Here is a 20239-nt window from a genome sequence, read left to right as displayed (position 1 = left end):
GTTTGTCTTTCAGCCCAGGTTTCAGATTGAGAGGGAGGAAGCTGAGTGAGTCTCTTTGAACTGACTGGAGTTTTTCACACCTGGGCTACTCCTGGTCAAAAGAGCTAGAAGTACCATGCCTCTTGACATATTGATTGGAGTATAGGAACTGCGAGATCAAATGTCTGACTTCTGAACCTTTTTGAATGAGTGACAAAAAAGGCTATGAAGAATCTAAATCAAAACGTGCTTGTCTCAATTACATTTCCTCCTCTTCCCAGAGAAAGGAGAGGGACTGCTTCCATTATTCTATAAAGAAAATAGAACGGGTGCTCGATGTGAAGACTTGCTGCATCAGATGCCAGTTGCAGCAAGTGTAGATTAGAGTCCTATTCTCTGCCCGAAGGAAGAGAAGTAGGGGGATGTGGAAGGAGGAGGAGATGCCAGTCACTCTCATAATGCTTCTCACTTGCAGTACCACACCTTTGGCAAGTTGCTACCTGTCCTGCTGAAGGAGCCGGGTAAGAAAACACTTGTTGAGCAACCACCAGAAGTCCAAGGAAAAAAAGATCCGATGAGACCACATTACTGTATCCAGATCAACAAATTCCTTTAAAATGTGAGGGATGGACTAAGCCACTGACTCCGTGAGCTTTCATGGGAGGCGTACCGGTGACGTCGTTGCCAGCTGCAGAGAATCTCCTCATGATCCTCTTACAAAACCAGAAGACGTGTCCATAGACACTTCTCGGCAAGTCAGTATACTAATGAAAAGTTATTGACATACATTTCACGGATGTCAAGACTTTTTCAAAAGTACAGCAACATACTAATAAGACAAAGTAATGATCGATCTGGATCATCAATTACAAAGTCCAAGTCGCAAAGGATCATGAAGTACAGTGGTACCTCGAGATACGAAATTAATCCGTTCCGAGACGACCTTCGTATCAAGAGTTTTTCGTATCTTGGAACACATTTTACATGTAAAATGGCTAATCCGTTCCAAGCCCTCCAAAAACACCCCAGTAAATTATATTTCCAGGCCTAAACCACATGTTCTATGGCCACGACGGAAGAAATATGACTCTAAAAAGGCAAAATACTGTACATACTTGAGTAATATTCAACTGCATGTAATGTTCAACCACATTTTTACTGCATATATTAGGACTTTAGCATATGTCCCTTAGCAATAAGCCTAGCCTATGTTACCGGTTGCTACTGTAGCCTAGTCTATGATTTTGACATCTAAACCTAAGAGCTAAAAGCTTAGAATATGCCAATAAAATGTATAAATAATCAGTATGTACTCATTTCAAATAATTATTAATTAATCATTAACTATAATACACAAACAAACAAAAAACAAACCTTCCAATCGATTGTTTACATTCTCAGCTCTTACCCGTCTTACGAGTATCGAACGAGCGCCAAGCAATCATTTTTCCTAGCACACAGTAAGCCATAAATTGTCATTAGTATCTCTCTTCAACTAATGAAACCACCAAACAGTATAATAACCATTCATTTCTATTCTTTATTCTATCTTTACCTAACGGAGATACCGATTTACTGACAGCTATAATGAAACATACGCAATACGTATACGTAACGTAATAATAAAACAGAAGAAGAATTCTAAAAAATGAGTATTTGTTGGCAGTCTGATTTATTTTATATTTTATGGTATCTAATTCACATTTTTTTTTATTAAATGTATTGCATGTACTCATTTCAAATAATTATGTATTAATGATATTGTTATGATACAATAAAGTTTCATACATACTTACCTGGCAGATATATACATAGCTAAGACTCCGTCGTCCCCGACAGAAATTCAAATTTCGCGGCACACGCTGCAGGTAGGTCAGGTGATCTACCGTCCTGCCCTGGTGGCAGGATTGAGGAACCATTCCTGTTTTCTATCATATTTTTTCTCTTCACCTGTCTCCTTGCGGGGAGGCTGGGTGGGCCCTAATCGTATATATCTGCCAGGTAAGTATGTATGAAACTTATTGTATCATAACAATATCATTTTCATACAATCAACTTACCTGTCAGATATATACATAGCTGATTGGCACCCTTCGTGGAGGTAAAGAGACAGCTACTATATGGAATAGACAGGTAAACAACATATGTTGTAGGTATAAATAAAACCTTGGTTCCTACCTGATAGGTGGTAGACTTCGTGGGTGTTTGCCCAGTAGTCTGCATCACCTCAAGAAACTTTAGCGAGATATGTGATCTATGGCCTAAGAGTTCTTGTGGGTCTGCCGAAGGGGTCTTATCCACTTACTCGGCAGAACCTGAAAGGAACTTTGGTCAATGGGTGCTGATCCACTTATATGACAATACACTTATGAAGGAGCGCAACACCGATCCCGATCACCCTGATCCTAACACGAGGGTTCGCGCTCAAATTGAAGAGTTATCCCCACACTCCTTTCAAAACCCCAATAATTTCACTAAGTTAAAAAACTTTAACTCAAAGTTAAGGATCCGTTGTCCGGCTTGCCTTAATCCCAAGTTAACGTATCCGCAGAAACGTATAAACCAAAAGAGAAGGATCTCTCGTAGGTTAACTTGACATCCTTTGTGTAATGAGAAGTCAACACAGAGTTGCCTCTACCGTACAACACAGCTAATATGTCTTATATGACATATTGTTATGTAAAGAACAAGAATTTGCAAAAGCGCGCACTTCCTGCGCTTTTAATTCTCAGCTGTTTGAAGGAATCAAGTCACTAATGAAGTGCTTAGAGATCTCCATGTTCAAAGAAGACCAGGGCTTTCTTGAAATTGATGATCTACCACCCGACCTGAAGGCCTGAAGCCTGGCAGGAACCTCGCGCCTGGCTGGTGCTTCGCTCTTGGTTGGGGCCTAGCGCTTGTCTGGTACCTTTCGCTTGACTGGCGCCTCGCATCTGGATGACGCTTCGCGTCTTAGCTGGAGATTCGCGCCTAGAGCCTGGCTTGCGCCTGGCTGGCTGCTCGCGCCTGGCTGGCGCTTTGTGTCTGCCTGGCGCCTTGCGCCTGGCTGGCGTCTAGCTCCTGGTTGGAGTGGCGCCTTGCGCCTGCCTGGAGCTTCGCGGCTGGCTGGCACCTCGCGGCTGGCTGGCACCTCGCGCCTGGCTGGCGTCTCGCGCCAGGTTGGCGCTTTGTGCCTGCCTGGCGCCTCGCGCCTGGCTGGCGTTTCGCGCCAGGTTGGCGCTTTTGTGCCTGCCTGGAGCTTCGCGCCTGGCTGGCGTCTCGCGCCCTGTTGGAGTGGCGCCTTGCGCCTGCCTGACTTCGCCGCTGGCTGGTACCTCGCGCCTGCCTGGCGCCTCGCGCCTGGGTGGCTCCTCCCCCCACTTGCCGGAGCTTCGAGCTTGGTAGAGTCTCGAGGATGTCTGGCAATGTCCACATCGGACACTCTTATCTGTCCTATATGTTCGCATCTAGCGCATCTGTGTCAGGTTGTAGGCCCTTTCTTTCTCCTCATCAGACAATGACAGTGTTCTTGGGGCTGTCTGCAGGTTTCTTCTTCCTTACTGACTGTGTCAGCAAGGTCTTGAGTCGCCTTCTCAGTTTTAATGAAACGAGAAATGTCCTTCACTACTGAGAAGGGAACAAAAAGTCGACAAAGGCAGTACAGAATCGCTGCCCTCTGAGCGGGGGAGACCGCTTTGGTTAAAAAGACACTATACTGTCCTCTTTTTAAGAAGACCTGCTCCAAACAAAGAGGAGATCTCAACCGAGCCATCCTGATCCGCTTGTCTATACAAGACAAATACACAGAAGGACTTCTGGTTCGAGTCCTTCAGAATCATGGGCTTTCTTGGACATCACCACCAAGGGACCAATCTTAAGAGTTGAAAACTTCCAATACATGAAAGAGTCCCTTGAGGAGATGGTCCAGTTCTGAAATGCCCCAAGTTATACGGCAAGTTCAAACCTTGTCTACGTGAAGCGTCAACTAAGGTCGAAAAGTCCGCTTCTGACGTAGACGGAAGAGAAATACCCCTATTCTCTCCCACGTCCTGATATCAAATGCCTCTTTTTACCAGCTAGTCTCGCTGGAGGCATGCAGAAGACCGTTCTAACTAACACCTTCTTCAAATGGCGGGCTTCATTCTAAGAAAAAACGAAGATTTCTTCGTCTTTGCACTGAGAAAAGAGAGCGCGGAGAAGGAGGAGCAGGAGTCAAGTCGTCTCCATACTCCTCTAGAAGCAAGGCTGTCAAAACATTATAGTTCGACAGTCCTTCTCTTCCTTGAAACTCCTCCTCCGAGTTTACTTCTAACTCGGGGTCTAGATGAGTCTCCGTTGCTAATTCAGTACGTCTTCCTCTGGAGGAGACAAACTCCTAAAAGGAGAGGGGCTAAGGGAATGATATTCCTTCCTCTTCCCCGCTTTAATAGTCCTGGAAGGCGGCCAACAGCCCAGGCTTCTCTCCATAAATGGATGACGCTTCCCGCTTGGATGACGCTCTAGTCAGCCAAGCGTCCTGGCTGACGCCTCCCGTTTGTGTGGCTGCTGACGTCTGGATGACGCCTCGCGCCTGGAAGACGCTTCGCTCTCAAAAGGCGTCCTAACTGGCGCCAAAATTTTGGTTGGAGCCTCGCGTCTAAAAGCAGCTTTAAATGACTATTCATGTCTTGACGACGTCTCACGTCTCTCTGGCGTTACGTGTCTTCCGTAAGATTCTCCCGATCTCGCTCTCGAAACCGAAGCCTCTGCGATATGTTTTGGAAGCTTCACGTCTGCATGACGCCTCTCGCTTCGCAGGGGAGAGAGGACGAGACTTCTTGATTGGAAGCGCAACGTCCTTCCTACGAGGCGCTAACAACTCCCACCAAAGAGGCCAGTTGCTCTTGTACTGGCAAGATAATCTTCCTTGAAGCTTTTCCCACGTCATCTTCAATCGGGGAGAAGTAGGAAAAGGAAGCAGTCTATAGAAGCCTGTTCGTCTTCTCACAACTCTTCCCAATAAATGTTAAACATGTTAACAGTTATTATCGTCGATCGAGAAGGATCTCTTTGTTAACGCGAATAGGAGCGAAAAAAGAGATTCTCGATGCTCTATGCGATATGAGAGTGTCGTGGAAATGGCCTAAATGATTAAATGGGTAACGAAATCAGGACGAATCTTGCCGTTACCGAGCTTGGTGGTCTGAGAGTCTACTGGACTCTAGTTTAATAACTCGCTAAAACGAGAAAATCTTGGATGGTGCTTCTTGGCTCACTGCGCCATGGCTGGCGCTTCTGGCGCAAATTTTGGCCGCCAGGCTGGCGCTTCTGGAGCATTGGCGCCAGGTTGGTACTTCTGGCGCGTTGCGCCAGACTGGCGCTTTCTTCTAATTCTTTTTATGTTATGTGCCAGAACAGCTGTGCCTTTATGGTACCCGCACATCCTTTCACATGTTAATTCCGTTTCTTAGTAGGAAAAAACTTTATATACGTAGTATAGTCCATTCAGGGAAACAAGTTCTGTCCCAAAGAGAATGTTTCCCATCCGACTCATCCATCTTCTTCTGAGCAGGTACTCTAATAAGCTATGCTTTCGTAAGCCTGAGAGCATTACATAATATAATGTTCTGCTGCGATAGAATCCTTTAATAATGTTACCTACGGTAAACCGCATTGAAAGGTTGTACTATCTCTCTTATTGAAAGCTTCTTAGCAAAAGGCATACAATATTTGTTATTTATGTTAGCTTAATTATCCCCTCAATCGAGGTTTAAGACGCGATTGTAGGGAGAGATACGGAAAGTTATTCCCTCCCGCAGGAGAGAGAGAGATTCGCCCGACCGCTCATGACTGACACTACATGGTACTGACAGTAACTGGCATAGGCGTACTGCGTTGGTCTCAGGCTCTCAGCGAAAGCAGTCCCCGCTTACTCTTCCAGAGTTGCCAGCTACTCCAATTAATAAAGGAATTTAATAAAATTATTATCGAACTTCAGGAAGTTCTTATTAAAGCATATTTAAGCGAAACAAGACTTCGATAAATCTAGAAGCTAAGTAGGTGTAGTCTTAACAATCCCTTTAAGCGTAGTCCTTCCTAGGAAAGACGTAGAAGGATACTTGTAATTGAGTTGCACAGAAAAGAAGTAACTACGGTATGTGTTTATGAATTGACCGTATCGTATTCTCATACAGCAGAAACTCTACTACCTTCTACTATCTTCGTTCTTTTCGTTAATAGAACGATAGAAAGAGTATATAATATAGATTGTTATATTATATATATATATAGATATATATATATTATATATATATATATATATATATATATATAGATATATATATATATATAATATATACATACACACATATATATATCCTTAAGGAACGAAGTTAATCAAGGAACTCTTTAAATCTTCGTGATTTCTTCATAAATCGCGGAAGAGACAGAATTCCTGTTCATCACTAGGGTTTTTACGGAAGGAAGTAGATATTTTCTATCCGCCATCATACCCAAACATCGATGAGATCTTATTAAGAAAAACTCCCCTCCCAAAGCTCTTGCCTCCTCATCAAAACGAGGGAAGAGCATGGATGAAGGAGAGAGTCCGCATTGAGAGGAACTGCCTAACAAAGGAGTCTTCTGAATAATGAAAAGGGGCTTCTCTTAGTATCAGAATCCTTCTGACAAAAGCAACGGCGCCTGTGTCGACATCTTGCACATTTGCCAGGGGAAAGTTGTTCAAGTTAAAAATTCAAAGAGGAGTCTCGCGACTGACCTCTCTCTCTAATGAAGATTTTTGAAATCTTCTGACGCCTGGCGTCTGGATCCTTGCTCCTAGCGCCTAGCGTCTGGATAGTTCCGCGCGCCTGGAATGTTCCGCACGCTAGAAAGGAGACTCGCTCCTGAACGTTCCGCTTGCGTGGAAGGTCCCGTGCGCCCTAATAGATCCGAGCGCCTCTAGTCTTGTTATACGAGCCTCTTGCCAGAAAACGTTCAATGGAAGCATCCTTCTGATTGCCATTCTACTATAAGGCTCCTTAGTTAAGCCGCCTGTTTTCTCTTTGAAGGCGCCTTGCGCCAAGAAAAAGTTCTGGAACGCGGCTCTCACTCAGTTGCTGGAACGCGGCTCGCGTTTATCTGTATGAACGAGGCTCGCGCTAGTCTGATGGAACGCGGCTCGCGCTAGTCTGTTGAACGCGGCTCGCTGCTGGCTGTTGGAACGTGGCTCGCGCTAGCTTGCTGGCTGGCTCTCAGCCTCTCGCTCAGTGAGTCAGTGTTCTCTTATTCAGAGAACGAGCCAGATCGTCCGAACTTCTAATAACATGTACATTCTTCGTCTTTTCGGATGTAAGATGAAGAACGGAAGAACAGAACGCACTTTTTAAAGGCTGCCTTTGCAATGGCTATCCCTGGCAGTCTGGGACGTATTACAGATCCCGCCGCCGAAGGGAAACGCCCGATCGGTGGTGGGATTCTCCATAACCTCCGTAAGGCTTTCGACTTTCCTTCTCCTCTGGGCTTGTGAGTTTGGAAGAGGTCTAGGCCTGAGAGCGAGACAGAGCCGATCGAACGCACCCTCTACTAATTAGGACGCCTTTCCAATGGCGAACTTGGCAGTCTGGGACGATCTACAGATCCTGCCGAGGGGACGCCTGATCGGTGGGGATTCTCCATAACCTCCGTAAGGCTTTCGACTTTCCTTTCTTCTCCTCTGGGTATGTGAGCTTGGAAGAGGTCTAGGCCTGGGAGCGAAACAGAGCCGAACAGAACGCACCCTCCACTGCACTAACAGTAAAAATCACTTCTTACCTTTCAATAGCTCGTATTTAGAGCTACCTTCCTTTGTCTTCAAATTGCAATATGAATTTGAAGATTCTGTGAAGTAAGAAGAGATGAGATACCACATACTAGTAATGTTAATGCTCTAACTGCTCGTTAGTACGAGAGCTATATAAACTTCTAAAGGAAGCGTAACTATTCTTTCCTTACATCGTCAAGAAGGAAGTTAGCTCAATCAATTCTAAACATTTACTACACGTTATTATGAATAAAATTATTAAAATTTTCCTTCTTGCAAACTATGTGATTGTCTACCGAAAAGTTCGGTAGTTACACGTAAACAATTCTTCGAAATTTTCGAAGCCAAAGTTATCAAAACAAATTAATATGCGTATGCGAACCAAAGATCCAGTACTTCCCTGCAAAAGATAGCCCAGAAGATCGTGGCGATGAATCCAAAATCAAGTCAGGAGGAACTGCAAACGTTGTTTACATTCCAAGCGACAGAAAAAATATGATAAGAAAACAGGAATGGTTCCTAATCCTGCCACCCAGGGCAGGACGGTAGATCACCTGACCTACCTGCAGCGTGTGCCGCGAAATTTGAATTTCTGTCGGGGACGACGGAGTCTTAGCTATGTATATATCTGACAGGTAAGTTGATTGTATGAAAAGTAACCATTAACTGTAATAAACAAACAAAAAAAAGCTTCCAAACGTCTGTTTACATCCAGCACTTACGAGTATCGAACGATCGCCAAGCAATCACTTTTACACAGTAAGCCATAAATTTTCATTATCTCTCTTCAACTACTGAAACTACCAAACAGTATAATAACCATTCATTTCTATTCTTTATTCTATCTTTATCTAATGTTCTTTTTTTTATTAAATGTATTGCATGAATAGTACTAAGTTTTTCAATTTACAGCAACCTTTTACCAATAGAATACTTAAAGCACAAGGGGTAGATGCTGACCAATAGGAGAGCAGGACCTTATGGGGTGACTAGCATCAGGAACCAATGGGAGAGCGGGAGGATGGTGGCGAGTTTACTCAGTTGGCGGCGCGGGAGTTTTAAAATTGTTCTCGGTGGTCCGGGCAAATCTCGGGACTTTATAGCAACAACCTTTCGTATCTTGAAAACTTTTCGTATATAGAGCAGTAAAATTTTTCGTATTGGCTTTCGTAACTTGGATTTTTCGTAAGTTGAGCCTTTCGTATCTCGAGGTACTACTGTACCTGAAGCTGGTAACAGATGCCGAATGATTCGGAGTTCACTATGACATAGGAGACTAAGTTGAGACATTAAAACCCACCTTTTGCATGGTGAGATGAGATGCGGTCTTAAGAGACAAATCTGTCTGATGATTCTTGCAAGGACGTGTGTGCACTAAATGAGTCAAATTCAGTCTTGAGACCTGGAGTCCCTCTGATGGCATGACAGAAAAGTGCTCTTCAGTAGTTGAATCTAGATTATGGGGAACCAATACTACTTCCTGTGAAAACTAGGCCAAATGTGGACTGAGGTCTTTCACAACTGAATTGGAGAGAAACAAATCTCGCGGATCTGACCACAGAAAAAGTCCCGTCAATGACACCAACCAGCAAAGACGGTTTCAATCCCTGGAATGTTACAGAGGACTGAAAGAGTTATCAAGCTATATTTCCATTGCTGCTTGGTGAGAAATCCTATGCTTGCAAGGAAAGCTGGATAGTCTTTTAGCTGTGAAAACACAGATTGCACTGCCTGAAAAACTGCTCGTGTCACTGACCCCAAAGGCTGGGTTAGGGAGGAACTCCTCTCATTACGTTTGAGACAGTTCCGTCATCTATTTTCAATTCGGAGTCAACAATGTTAATTGAACATCTTACGAATTAGAAAAAATGTAAAGAACACCAAAAATTGTTGAGTTAGTCCGAAAAAGTCATTCTGACTGATCGCAGTGGCCCATGGGTCAGGTATGAATGGAGCAGGTCTACAGACTTCAGTAGTACCAGGTGGTAAACAGCAAGATGATAGGGAGTTTTCCACGACATATCTGTCTGATAATTCTAACAAGGGCGTTTGCGGAGCACGAGACAGGAACCCTAAATGAGAGTCAAATGCTGCCCAGAGACCTTGGGTCTCTTTAATGGTTTCTCATTAGTAGTTAACCTATACTAAGATGGAAAATCTCTCCATGTGGAAGCCAGCACTCTGCCCATCACTCGAATCCAGAGGCTGAGTTGCCTGCCAGTGCATTTCATCTGGAAATGTGATTGGCTGATAAAGCTATCGAGTGGACTAGTTACACTTGAGCACCTGAATGTTAACCGAAACTGGAGGGAAATAAAACCCTCTTGTTTAGTGATAAATACTACTACTATGGTGTTGTTGCTTAACACCAGCATTGGGTACCTCAAAATCAAATCCTGGAACTCCCAGGAGGCCCAAAAGGCTACCTTAAGTTTCAGAATATTGATGAGAAGGTACTTATCATCTTGGTTGCATGCATGAAGACAACGGTCCTACAGGTTTGTGCCTATTACACAGTCTGTGCCTATTACACAGTCGGTGCGTCTGATAACAGATGCATGTTGCGAGAATATTTATAATATAAGCATATTCAAAGGCTCCTGTTGATCGAGCACAAGCCTAATTCCTTTGTCATTCAAGAGAGGAAAAGGATTAAGGGCTGGAAGCAGACCTTCATTCTCTCTATTAACCCTTAAATGCCGAAGCGGTATTTTAAAAATAGTCTCCCGTGTGTCGGTGGCGTTCGCGAATGAGCGCCGAAGCGAAAAAGTTTTTTTTCAAAAAATCACAACACGCTTAGTTTTCAAGATTAAGAGTTCATTTTTGGCTCCTTTTTTTGTCATTGCCTAGAGTTTAGTATGCAACCATCAGAAATGATAAAAATATCATTATCATATATAAATATTGGGATATATGACGCACAAAAAAAATTTTTCTATATAATTGAATACAAATCGCGCTGTGAGCAAAACAGTTAAAGCTAAAGAGTTAAATTTTTTTTTTATATTGTACACACAATTGTGATCATTTTGGTATATAACACATTGTAAAAAGGTCAAGGCAACACAGAGAAAATATCATCACAAAATGAAGCATGAATTCGTAACGCGCGGACGTAAAAAAAAAAAAAAGAAAAAAAAAAAGGTTTTCAAAAATTCCCCATAAATAAAAATATTGTGCTTAGACTTCCCGTTTGTTGGAAAATTAAGTTAATTGATTGAATATTACTAAAATGATATTGTTATAATACAATAAAGTTTCATACATACTCACCTGGCAGATATATACTTAGCTAAGACTCCGTCGTCCCCGACAGAAATTTCAAATTTCGCGCCACTCGCTACAGGTAGGTCCAGGTGATCTACCGGCCTGCCCCTGGGTGGCAGGACTAGGAACCATTCCCGTTTTCTATCATATTTTCTCTCTTCCACCTGTCTCCTGCGGGGAGGCTGGGTGGGCCATTAATCGTATATATCTGCCAGGTAAGTATGTATGAAACTTTATTGTATTATAACAATATCATTTTCATACAATCAACTTACCTGTCAGATATATACTTAGCTGATTGGCACCCTTTGGTGGAGGGTAAGAGACAGCTAAAATGGAATAGACCGGAGCAAACGAAACATATGTTTGTAGGTATAAAAGAAAAAACCTTGGTTCCTACCTGATAGGTGGTAGACTTCGTGGCTGTTGCCCAGTAGTCTGCATCACCTCAAGACTTTAGCGAGATATGTGATCTATGGCTAAGAGTTCTTGTGGGTCTGCCGATGGGGTATGAACCGCTTACTCGGCAGAGCCTGAAAGGACTTTGTCAATGGGTACTGGACCACTTCTATGACAATACACCTTATGAAGGAGCGCACAACCAATCCCGACCACCTGATCCTAACCACCATGTTAGTATAAAGAATTGTTCTGAGTTATCCCCGAACTCATTACAAACAACCATAACTCGAAAACCTAATACGCATACATACAAAAATTCTGAAAAAAAAAAAAAAAAAAATTTCATACTCCTCCAAAAGATATCACAAGAGTTCCTTACTGAACAACAGTGACTGGCTGCCTGTGCAGCACCGAGCCCTCTTTGTCAGCAGAAATCTAGAACATATCTAGTAGAAGGTATGTACAAAGTTAAGGATTGGTGTTTGCTCCCGTACCCAGTATCGTATCCGCCGATACGAAAGGCCCCAGAGAAAAACATTTCTCGTAGGTCACACGAACGTCTTTAAGATAGTGAGATGCAAATACCGAGTTGCACCTCCAATATGTCGTATCAAGGATTTTCTTTAGCGACATATTCTTCTGAAAAGAGAGAGACGTCGCCACTGCTCTCACTTCATGAGCCTTTACTACTAAGAGTGGAAAAGAATCGTCAGGACAGAACTTGTGAGCATCTGTAATGACGCTCCTTATGAAGAAAGCTAACGCATTCTTTGACATGATTCTTGTGGGGTCCTTAATCGAACACCAAAGACCTTGTCTAGAGCCTCCCATTTGTTTCTTCCTGTGTAAGTAAAACTTCAGGGCTCTTACAGGGCAAAGAGACCTTTCTGTTTTTCTACCCACGAGACTTGATAAGCCTTTAATCTCGAATCTCTTGGGCCAGGGATTCGAGGGGTTTTCGTTTTTCGCTAGAAAAAGTGTTCTAAACGAGCAGAAGGCCGAGTCTCTGTTGAATCAGACTTCATCTTCAAGGGCATGAAGTTCACAAATTCTTTTGGCTGTCGCCAAAGATAAGAGAAACAAGCATTTCCTCATTAAATCCCTAAACGAAGCTAAATGAGGAGGCTCGAATCTTTCAGACGAAAGGAACTTGAGAACTACATCCAGGTTCCAGCTGGGAGGAGTTAGTTCCTTAGACTTTGTTGTTTCAAACGATCTAATAAGGTCGTGTAGATCTTTATTATCAGCAAGCTCTAGGTCTCTATTTCTGAAGACTGCCGAAAGCATGCTTCTGTATCCTTTTATAGTAGATACAGACAAGTGAGAGTCCTCTCTCAGGAACAAAAGGAAATCAGCGATTTCGGTTACAGAGGTACTGGAGGAGGACAACTTCTTAGACTTACACCACCTTCTAAAAACCTCCCACTTAGACTGATAGACTCGTCTAGTGGAAGCTCTGCGGGCTCTAGCGATAGCGCTTGCAGCTTTGCGAGAAAACCCCCTCGCTCTGACAAGTCTTTCGATAGTCGAAAGGCAGTCAGAGCGAGAGCGGGGAGGTTTTGATGATACCTCTCGAAGTGTGGCTGTCTGAGAAGATCCATCCTTCTCGGAAGGGATCTGGGGAAGTCTACTGTCCACTCCAGCACCTCTGCAAACCAATCCTGTGCTGGCAAAAAGGGGGCTATCAGGGTCATTCTTGTTCCGTTGGACGCTACAAACTTTCTCAACACTTGCCCTAGGATTTTGAAAGGGGGGAAAGCGTACACGTCTACATGAGACCAATCTAGCAGGAAGGCGTCAACCACAAGAGCTCTTGGGTCTTCCACCACTGAGCAAAAGACTTCCAGCCTTTTGGAAAGGAATGTGGCGAACAGGTCTACATGAGGAGTGCCCCAAAGAGACCAAAGACTCTTGACACACTTCTGAGTGAAGGGTCCACTCTGTGAAGGACCTGGCTTCTCCTGCTCAGTCTGTCTGCCCTGACGTTTCTCGTACCCTGAACAAATCTTGTCAGGAGGGAGATGTTCCTCTGGGAGGTCCAAAGTAGCAGATCTCTTGCTATTTCGTATAGGAACACGGAGTGTGTTCCTCCTTGTTTCCGAATGTAGGAAAGGGCGGTAGTGTTGTACACATTCACTTGGACCACACTGTTTGTCACAAATGGTTCGAAGAACTTTAGAGCCAAGTGTACTGCAAGAAGTTCTTTGCAATGTATATGCCAGGACACCTGTGCTGCCTTCCAGGTGCCTGACACTTCTCTCGGTCCTAGTGTTGCTCCCCCACCCTTCTCCTGATGCGTCGAAATAATATAACACTCGGCTTGGGTTCGGAACTTCCAGAAATTCCCTTGTTCTCTTTTAGAGGGGACAACCACCATTCCAGGTGTGGTTTCATTTCCATTGGAAGGAGAAAACTGTCGGAGAGAAGTCCCGTCTTCCAATTCCATGATCTCCTTATGAAAAACTGAAGAGGACGAAGATGAAGTCTTCCTAGAGGAAAGAACTGTTCGAGCGAGGAAAGGGTCCCTAGAAGGCTTAACCACCATTTCCTCGCCGAAGTTCGTTTTTTTTTTCCCTAAGAAGAGAGAGACTTTATCCAAGCCTCTCACGATTCTCTCTTGCGAAGGAAATACCTCGAAAACCCCGAGAATCCATCTGAATCCCCAGATAGACTAAGTTCTGTCTGGGGATCAGCTGTGACTTCTCGAGGTTCACGAGTAGTCCCAACGACTTTATCAGGTTTAGGGTCAAAGAAAGGTCCTCCAAACACTGTCTCTCTGTTTCTGGCCATGATGAGCCAATCGTCCCATATATAGAGATGTTGACGCCTTTGAGGTGAAAGAAACCTCGCCACATTCTTCATCAGGTTTGTGAAGACCTGAGGAGCTGTGGACAGGCCGAAACACAAGGTCCTGAACTGAAAGATCCTTCCCCCCGTCATGAAACGGAGGTACTTCTTCGAAGAAGGGTGAATCGGGACATGAAAATAAGCGTCCAGTAGATCCAGAGACACCATCCAATCTCCTTGTCGTAAAGCCGCAAGGACTGAGGCCGAAGTCTCCATAGAGAACTTCTCCTTTAGAACAAAACTTGTTCAGAGCGCTGACGTCTAGTACCGGTCCTCCAGCCCCCCCCCGAGGCTTTTCGCAACCAGAAAAAGACGATTGTAAAACCCCGGAGAGTTTTGCTCCAGTACTAATTCTATAGCTCTTTTGTCCCACATTTGATCCACCATCAGACGAAGAGTATCCCTCAGTACAGGGTCCCTGTATCTGGCTGACAGTTCCCGCGGAAGGAATAGTCGTTAGGGGAGGGACTGTCCTGGAAGGGGATAAGATATCCCTTCCTGATTATTGACATCGAAGAGGCGTCCGAGTTTATGAATGTCCAGGCGTCTGCAAATTCGAGAAGCCTGGCACCTACTGGTGTTTGGAGGCTGGCTGTCTCACTTCCCTTTCTTAAAGGGACGGGAAGTAGGTCTACCTCTCCTCTCAGGACCTCTCCTTTTTGAGGGAGCTCTGGAGGGAGGGCCTCCTCGAAAGGGCTGAACAATAGAAGTAGGTCCTTTCTTGTCAACCACAACAGGCGGTCTCTTCTTCCTTGCAGTCTGAAGGAGAAGATCTTGTGTCGCCTTCTCAGTCAGTGAGCGAGAAATGTCCTTCACTAACTGAGAAGGAAACAAGAAGTCTGACATGGGAGCGAAAACCAGGGCTGCTCTCTGTGAGTGTGAAACCGCCGTTGGTTAGAAAGCTAAAAAACTAATCCCAATCCTTCTTAAGGAGTACCGCTCCAAAGAGGGAGGAGACTTTTCCCGATCCGTCTTGTACTGCCTTGTCAATACATGACAGTATACTAAGAATGACTTCGGGGTCTAGACCTTCCGAGTCATGAGACTTCTTTGACATCACCCCAAGGGACCAGTCTAGGAAATTAAAAACTTCCAAAATATGGAAGAGTCCCTTGAGGAGATGATCAGTCTCAGAAATCGACCAAGTCACACGAGCTCCAGCCGAAGCTGGGAGAGAAAGGCCCATGTTCTCCCCAGTTCAGTACCACACACCTCTTTTTCCAGAAAGTAAGGCTGGAGGCATACAAAAGGTGGTTCTGACCAGTTCCTTCTTTGACAACATCCACCTGTCAAGCGACTGTAGAGCTCTCTTCATAGAGATAGTCGGTCTCATCTTCAGAACCAACGAAGACTGGTACGATTGCACTCGAAAAAAGTGATCGAGGCGAAGGAGGAGCAGCAGGAGTCAACGAATCTCCATACTCTTGCAAAAGAAGGGCTGTCAAAATTCTATAGTTAGAGAAGCCTTCTCTACCATTAGTCTCGTCTTCCGAATCTACGTCCAACCCTCCCTGGAGGAGAATCCGCTTGAAATACGAGAGGATCTTCACCAACTTCTCTCTCTACTGGAGACAAACTCCTACTAGGAGAGGGACTCATCGAGTGAACAGATTCTCTCTCAAGTCTACTAGGTGTCTCGCGTCTGCTTGACTTCTCACGCCTGGCAAGCTCCTCACGCTTGGCTGGCGCCTCGCGCTTGGCTGGAGCTTCTCGCGCTTGGCTGGCGCTTCGCGCTTGGCTGGCGCTTCGCGCTTGGCTGGAGCTTCTCGCTCGTCTGGCGCCTCGCGCCTGGCTGATTTCTCGTGCCTGATTGGCGTCTCGAACCTGGCTGGAGTCTTGCGCCTGAGAGTATCCTTGTCTGGTGCAACGCGCTTGGCTAGCTCCTGGCCTGTTAGAATCTTCACGCCTGGAAGACGTCTCGTGCTTGTAAGGAGGCTCTTCATGCCTAAAAAGCTGTCGGGTCTGAAAGACTTATCTTGTCTATCTGGTACCGTAAGCCTGGAGGACGTTTCAAGTCTGGCAGGCGAAAGGAGACGAGACTTCTTAATAGGAAGTCTAGCGTCCTTTTTGCGAGGGGGATCCCTCAAAAGAACTCCGACTAAAGAGGCTAACTGTTCTGGCACAGCTAACAAAATCCTATTTGAAGCCACACCAGCGTCCTCTTCAAATAGAAAAGAAGCAGGAGACCTCGAAGGTGTGCGATCCTCAACTTACCGATCGTGGAGACGTCGAGACCATCTTAGCCTTCTTGATAGAAGAGGGGGCTTCCTCCGAGAAGCGCTCTGGGCTCGAGTCAAACGCGGGTTCCTTCCAGTGCCTTTTCAGTGGCCTAGATAGATCCGAGTCCTTCCACCCTCGTTTAGGTGAAGGAGAACCGGACGACGAGAAACAATCTCGTAGGACGCTTCTATTAAAGCGGTCCTGAGCAGTCTGTTGCGAAACAGAGCCTGCTGAAGGGACGCCTGACCGTTGGGGATTCCCCACAACCTCCGTAAGGCTTTCGACTTTCCTTCTCCTCTGGGTATGTGAGCTTGGAAGAGGTCTAGGCCTGGGAGCATCGCAGGGAAGGTCAGACGCCCCCTCCACAACACTGGGAACACTCACTTCACTAAGCAAATCGCTATCACTTCCCTTACCTTGCATGGCCGCCATTTTTGTCTTCATCTTACGAAGAGTAGCCTTCAGATTGGCGATTTCAGAAGCCGAATCTGAATGCAAAGCCTGTGAGGGTTCAGATACAGAGGGAGAATCAAAATCATTAATAACAGGAGAGTCAGACTCAGAAAAAGGCTCAATAGGCCTTGTACTTACACCCTTATGCGCAGCCCGTCTAATTCTATCCCTCTCTAACTTCTTCAAGTAAGAAGTTAGAGTCTTCCATTCATTAGCATTCAACTTTTCACACTCATTACAGGTGTTAGCTAAAGAACATTCAAACCCCCTACACTTACGACATACAGTGTGAGGATCAACCGAAGCCTTCGGTATCCTCACCTTGCAGCCTACATTCACACACACTCTCACACTAACACTTGAATCAGACATTCTAGCAGAAAAATCAAAAGCAAGTCCAAATCCAGTCCACGGTAGCGAATGCCAAAACAACGATCCAGGTACGTCACCAAAAAATCCAATAAAGTTGATCAAAAAGTCTTGAAAAGCGAATTCCAGTCAGGAGGTAGTAACAACAATGTTGATACCACCGGCGACAGAGAAAATATGATAGAAAACGGGAATGGTTCCTAGTCCTGCCACCCAGGGCAGGCCGGTAGATCACCTGACCTACCTGTAGCGAGTGGCGCGAAATTTGAATTTCTGTCGGGGACGACGGAGTCTTAGCTAAGTATATATCTGACAGGTAAGTTCATTGTATGAAACTGCAGTTTTCTACCATTTCGGTCGAGTTAAAATTGACTGAAGGACAAATTTTTTTCTATTTATCATTATTTATATAAAAATATTTCAAAACTTATAAAAGCTACAACCATGGGTTGTTTTTTGTTGTATTCTACATGAAATTGCACACATTATCATATATAAAACTTTATGAAAAGGCTAATTTAAAATGGTGCAAACATTACGACAATCGGACGAAAAAATTTATGATTTTTTTGGAAGCGTTACCATGTGGATGTAAGGGAAAAGTTTACTTCATAAATTCACCATAAATCAAAATATTGTGCTAGAGACTTCCAATTTGTTGCAAAATAAATGTAAATGATTGAATATTACTAGAATGTAATAGTTTTAGCTTAAATTGTGTTTTTTTACCATTTCGGTCGAGTAAAAGTTGACTGAAGGTTGAAATTTTGGCACATCGTTATTTATATGAAAATATTTCAAAACTGATGAAAGCTACAACCATGGGTTGTTTTAAGTTATATTCTACATGAAATTGTGCACATTTTCATATAGAAAACTTTATGCAAAGGCTAATTTAAAATGGTGCAAACATTACGACAATCGGACGAAAAAATATGACAATTTGTCGAAAATTGCATTTTTCCTAACTATACAAACCTGAGGTCCTTTAACAATAGGAAGGTAACTAGCGGCAGCTGGGACGGTCGTAAGCTTCGAACAAGGGCGCGCCCGAGAGGTGAAGAATCACTTTTGCTTTAGGCCCATGCAAAAAGTTGCAGAGTGAGGGGTGGCATGAGGTGGGACTATATGTAAAGGACCTCAGGTTTGTATAGTTAGGAAAAATGCAATTTTCGACAAATTGTCATTTGTTCCGATACGTAATACAAACCTCGGTCCTTTAACAATAGGAAGAACTCACTTCTTGGTGGGAGGAATCTGAGTCTTTTGGTGAACAGACTGGTTGTTCGTCCAACCCTGGAGTGCCTCCCTGGTCGTAAGAGCAAGGGAGGGATCCAAAACCTCTGTCCGATTGATCGGGGTGTGCACCGCAGGATTCAATGGTCAGACCTCTGGGCCAAGTACTAAGAGAGAGGCAAGCGTATCTCTTCGTACCAGCAAGAACAAGCAACTTGTTCCTGTTTGCAAGAGACAATCATAAAATGATGGGTTTGTCTCAATTTGGCATCCACTTCCTCCCCCTTGTTGGAGGAAGTGGTGGATATTTACTCCTATCCCTACTGAAAGGGATAGGATGGTGCTCTATTGAGTAGCTCACCTGCATCTCGTCCTTACCCAGCAGGGTGACGACCGTGTCCCTCTACCCAAAGGTAGAGGGAAGAAAAAGATGGGAAGAGGAGCCAGTCACACTCTCATTCCTCATCCATTCTTACGGTCACACCAGGACTCGATGCTGTTCAGCCTGCGAGGGTCTGGGTAACTACACAACGTGTTGAGCAACCACCACGGTTCCCAAGGAAAAAGATCCAAGGAACTGTGGGCAATATCCTGAAGGTAGAAGGAGGTGCATGCGGTCCGGTTTGACCAGAGGCGCCTTGCCTTCATTACCTGCGCCACGGAGAAGTTCTTGCGGAACGCGAGAGAATGATGAAGAGGCGTCCACACTCATCCTGGGTGTCGAGTTTCTTCAGACAGCTCCGTCGCACCTTCACAGGACAAAGCAGCATAGCCTTCGTATCGGATCCATTAGGGAGGGTATTGTGAAGGACTCGAACCAATCGTCAGTTACCGAAGGGTTCTGAGTCTTCGCTACGAAGATCGGTACGAAATCGAGCGTCACAATCCCCATCCCTTTGTGCTTGACTTCTCAAGAAGAAGTCATCGCAGTTTACCTAAGACGAAAGAAGGGAATAGTCGTATGACCTATCCCTCTTCTCGACTTTGGTTATGTACAGTACTCATACTGACAAGCTATTAAGACGAAGTAATGATTGCTCTGGAACAACCGAACTAAGTCCACAGCATAGTTCGTAACTGACTCGGGCGCTCTGACAGCTGCCGACTGACTGGTTCGGAATCAGTAGAGGCAAGTTGTCCAAGCATCCGGGTAAGTCACGTGACCTTCGCCCTTTAAACAGTTATGCTGAAGAGACCAAACAAATAAATATTTGTTAGTCACCGATGCCGGACGGCGCGGCGATGATTCTCTTAATGCATAAGCTCAAAAGGCAAAAGTCAATTGCCTTCAAAAGACCGAGGTCCCTGATGGCAAGAAAATCTCATAGACGTTGAATCTCAGCTTAAGGAGAAACAACACAATGTGACGTTGAAGACGAAGGTAGGCAATGAATGCAACCTACGTCTTCCAGCTGAATCGAGAGAAGGAATCTCAAGATTCTAAACCTGTGCTTACAAATGACTGAAAACGCTAACCGCCATTTCATTGCTGTCCGTTGTGCAATGAAAGCGGGGCGTTCTTCAGTAATGAAACACAGGGAGAGCCGCTTGAAGAACTGCTTCTCATGGGCTGAACGTTTGGAAGTAGAGCTGGCAGTGTGGGAGTAGGCGATGTCTTTCAAATACATCTGCTAATCCGGGGTGAACAATGAACAATTGTACACCTCCGAATACAAGATATTTTGAGGACAAACTCAGATTCCGCAA

General features: G+C 44.7%; 1 protein-coding gene across 1 annotated transcript in view; it reads right to left on the bottom strand.

The window, feature by feature from the left end:
• The window catches only part of LOC135212824 (uncharacterized), a 102857-nt gene that overhangs the window by 38146 nt on the left and 44472 nt on the right, over nucleotides 1-20239 (bottom strand). The gene's annotated exons all lie outside the window — the stretch shown is intronic.

The sequence above is a fragment of the Macrobrachium nipponense genome, chromosome 41, assembly GCF_015104395.2.
Source record: "Macrobrachium nipponense isolate FS-2020 chromosome 41, ASM1510439v2, whole genome shotgun sequence".
Lineage (NCBI taxonomy): Eukaryota > Metazoa > Arthropoda > Malacostraca > Decapoda > Palaemonidae > Macrobrachium > Macrobrachium nipponense.
Note: the sequence above shows the minus strand (reverse complement) of the source record. Positions and strands in the feature narration are given on the sequence as shown.